The 4494-nt window shown below is 38.5% G+C and overlaps 1 pseudogene; it reads left to right on the forward strand.

Annotated features, from left to right (window-relative positions):
* The first annotated feature begins 655 nt into the window (after window positions 1-655).
* On the forward strand, window positions 656-1593 carry LOC103264918 (annotated as a pseudogene).
* Window positions 1594-4494: the final 2901 nt, after the last annotated feature.

Consider the following 4494-nt stretch of genomic DNA (forward strand, 5'->3'; position numbering starts at 1 on the left):
TGTATATGTACCATATTTTTTATCCAGTCCTCTTTTGATGGGCAGCACAGTTGGTTCCATGTTTTTGCTATTGTGAACAATGCTGCGATAAATATACGTGTGAAGGTACCTTTTTTATATATTCCCAGTAGGGGGGTTATGAGGTCATATGGAAGGTCATATTCCCAGTAGGGGGATATATTCCGAGTAGGGGGGTTACAAGGTCATATGGAAGGTCAATTTTTAAAACTTTTAGGAATCACCACACTGTTTTCCACAGAGGCTGTACTAGTTTGCACTCCCACCAACAGTGTAGAAGTGTTCCCTTTTTGCCACATCCTCTCCAGCATCTGTTATTTTTTGAGTTATTGATGATGGCCTTTCTGACTGGAGTTAGATAGTATCTCAGTGTAGTTTTAATTTGCATCTCCTTGATGACTAGTGAGGTTGAACATTTTTTCCTGTATCTGTCGGCTGCTCATATGTCTTCTTTTGAGAACTGTCTGTTCCTATCTTTTGCCCATTTTGTAATGGGGCTCTTTGTTTTTTTCTTTTCAGCACATTATAGTTCTTTGTAGATCCTAGATGTTAGGCCTTTGTCAGACATGGAGTTGGCAAATATTTGTTCCCAGTCTATGGGCTGTCTCCCTGCTCTCTTGAAGATCCTGATGTCACCATGGGTCGCCGACCTGCCCAGTGTTACCAGTATTGTAAGAACAAGCCTTACCCAAAATTTCACTTCTGCTGAGGTGTCTCTGAAGCCAACATTCACATCTTTGACCTGGTGTGGAAGAAGGCAAAAGTAGATGATTTCCCACTCTGTACCACATGGTGTCAGATGAATATGAACAGCTGTCCTCTGAAGTCTTGGAGGCTGTCCTATTTGTGCCAACAAGTCCATGGTAAAAAGCTGTGGCAAAGATGATTTTCATATATGAGTGAGGCTCTACCCCTTTCACATCATCCACATCAACAAGATGTTATCCTGTACTGGGGCTGACAGACCCCAGACAGGCATGCGAGGTGCCTTTGGGAAGCCCCAGGGAACCATAGCCAGGGTGCACATTGGCCGTCATCATGTCAATCGCACCAAGCTGCAGAACAAGGAGCATGTGATTTAGGCCTTACAAGTTCCTTGGCTGCCAGAAGATCCATATCTCAAAGAAATGAGGCTGGCCGACTCGGTAGCTCAGCCTGTAATTCCAGCACTTTGAGAGGTCGAGGCGATAGGATTGCCTTAGCCCGGGGGTTCGAGACCAGCCTGGGCAACTTGGTGAGACCTCATCTTTACAGTATATCCAAAAATAAGCCAGACATGGTGGGCATGTGTCTGTAGTGCCAGCTACTTGGAAGGCTGAGATGGAAAAATCAACTGAGCCCAGCAGGTCAAGGCTTCAGTGGCCATGAGTGTGCCACTGCATTCCAGTTTGGGCAACAAGAGCGAGACTCCAACTCAAAGAAAAAAAGAAGACGAAGAAGTGGGGTTTTATCAAGTTTAATGCAGATGAATTTGAAGACATGGTGGCTGAGCAGCGGCTCATCCCAGATGACTGTGGGGTCAAATACATCCTCAGTCGTGGCCCCCTGGACAAATGGCAACCCCTGCACTCATGAAGGTTTTCACTCTACTGGCTCTTCATCCCCACCAATAAATCTTGCTTCCTGTTTTTAAAAAAAGAAGAATATACCCCCCTGAAATGACCAGATCGCCTCTAATGTATCTCCACAGAAAAATGTATAGTTGATAAGTCAGAATGCTTGTCAAATTGCCCTTGAGGTCAATAGGAAATACTGTTCCTAGCACTTTATCCAGTGATGACAAAACTAAATAATTGCTAGGGAATACAGTATGATTGGAAGGGAAACTGAAGCATTCATGAGAATAGATAATGCACTATGGAAGTCTTGAACCTTATAGGTCTTAGTAGTAGTGACTAAATCTTCTTACTTCTTCCTGCCTACAAAAAAAATTCAAAATTGTATACATACCAGTCAAGGTTGCTCAGTGAATAAGTATGGACTTTGGAATGGCATGAATGTAGCTTCAAATCTCAGTTACATAACTGACCTTGAGGACATCACTTTACTTTCTCAGCCTCAGTTTTCTCAATTGTAAAATAAAAATAAAATATCATTCTGTAGCATTGTTGTAAAGATAAAATATAATACAGATGCTCTTTGACTTACAATAGGGTTGTGTCCTGAAAAACCCATTGTTTCGAATATCATAAGTTGAGATGCATTTAATACACAAAATCTACTGTCATAGTTTAGCCTAGCCTACCTTAAAAGTACTCAGAACACTTACATTAACCTACAAAAGGGCAAAATCATCTGGCAACACAGTGCACTTTTTGCCCTCGTGATTGTGTGGATGACTGGGAGCTACCACTCCTGTCACTCCCTGGCATTGCCATAGAGTATCATACTGCAAATAGCTAACTCAAGAAAATATTAAAATTCAAAATTCAAAGTACGGTTTCTACCAAGTGTGTACCACTTTCACAGCATCCTTAAGTTGAACACTCATAAGTTGAACCACCTTAAGTTGGCAACCGTCTGTATACGAAAAGGCCCAGAAGAAAGTTTGATACATTCAATAAATGACAGCTCCTGTATTATTAAATAGCTTGTGCCTTGGATTTGCTTATTTTTATGCCCATTCTTGAATTTCTGGAAGCCCTAAAGAATTACTTTTTGTGAAGATACATCATAAACAATATTGATACCAATGTTGTTACATCCTGCGCATTGAGTTGAATGAATTTCTGAATGAAGTTCCTTGGTAGTACAGAATTAGACTAGTTTTCCTTCCCGGAGGCAGATACTTTAAAAGAAATATTTTAAAAAATCATACTAAGCTATTTAATGTTTAGAATTCACTCCATAACCAGAAAAACTCACAGGATGGTTTATTTAAAAGAAAACATGAGTCAGTGTTTTGTTACATCTTGTTTTGTTTTCTGGATGACCGAGCATTCTATCTGCCATCTTTTTTTTTTTTTTTTCTTTTTTAGTGTTGGACAAGAACCATTACACCTGTATATCTTCCATTATGTTGGACAGTTCCCAACAGTGAGGATATATGTGTGTTTTTTACATAGTGACTTGATGGAAAATATAAAATTAAGATGAAAATATTGTTTTCAATAAGCTCCTTTTAATCTATAAGGCACAAAGGTCTTAATGACATGATACTAGAGGAGTGTTTTTTGTAGCATAAAAATAAATGTGACTGGAAATATACTGTTTTCCTCTCTAAACTTTAGCTTGGGGACCTGGTGTTGGAAAGTTTCTTGCTTCTGTAATGCATGTACTTTTTCTTTGCACAAAGCAGGTGCTCAAAATAAACATGCATTTAATTCATAAATGGATTAACGAATGAAGAATATACATTATAATCTGGTGCAAAATTGTGCAATGTGTGCTAATAGGTAGATCATTGCTGCCTACATTTGAAGCACTAGTGAGCAAAGTTAGTAAACTCTCAACATAACTTGAAATAAGAGTATTGACACCGTACATAGATTGCCCCTGGAGTAAAAGGTAAGCAAAATAAACCATTCAACACATTTCTTTAAATACATTTGAATTCAAGCCTTGAGTATTCCATATTCATTCTTGGAAAAGACTACCTAACCCTCGCCTTACCAATAACTAGTCATGTACCAATTTACTTAGCATCACTAAGTCTCAGAGTCCCTATGTCTCAGTCAGTTTGAACTGGTATAACAAAGTACCATACACTGGGTGGCTTATCAGCTATAGAAATTTACTTCTCGCAGTTCTGGAGAATAAAAGACTGAGTTCAGGATGAAAGTAAGGTTGTATTCTGGTGAGGGCCCTCTTCTGGGATGCAGGCTGCCTTCTTGTATCTTCACATGGCAGAAGGGGTGAGACAGTTATGTGGGGTCCCTTTTATAAGAGCACTAATCCCATTCATGAGGACTCTGTCCTAATCGCCTCACAAAGGTCTCACCACTTAATACCATTACATTGGGGATTAGGATTTATTTTACTTTATTTTTTCTTTTTCTTTTTCTTTGCTCATTTCTGCAAGACATGAGATGAGGTTTAGGATTTCAACATATGACTTTGGAGGCAGGACATAAACACTTAGCCCTTAACACTTTATCAATAAATTTAGAGATTTCTGCTAAATAATCCTTAAATTATCTTCTATCCTTTTTCTTTTACAATTTTATAATTTTGTATGAATTATATACACAGGTGTATGTATATATAATATATATGTATCTATCTATCTACCTAATGTTAAAATTCTATAATACTACTAGGGAAGTGCTGTATGTGTCCATGTGTTATCAAAAGTCACAGCTAAGAGTTCTGATGAACTCGAGTGAACCCAGTTTGTTTATATTCATGGCTTTGTGGTTACTTTGGCTGCAGAAATCTAAAACTGAAAAAAGTTAAGAATCCTGTTCTTCCTGCTTCTCTCCAAAAAAAAAAAACGTCAAACTAAATCTTTCCTTATATAACTGCAAATGTGAAGAA

Source organism: Carlito syrichta, unplaced genomic scaffold, assembly GCF_000164805.1.
Source record: "Carlito syrichta isolate Samal-C Ts95f unplaced genomic scaffold, Tarsius_syrichta-2.0.1 Scaffold305767, whole genome shotgun sequence".
NCBI classification, from domain to species: Eukaryota; Metazoa; Chordata; class Mammalia; order Primates; family Tarsiidae; genus Carlito; species Carlito syrichta.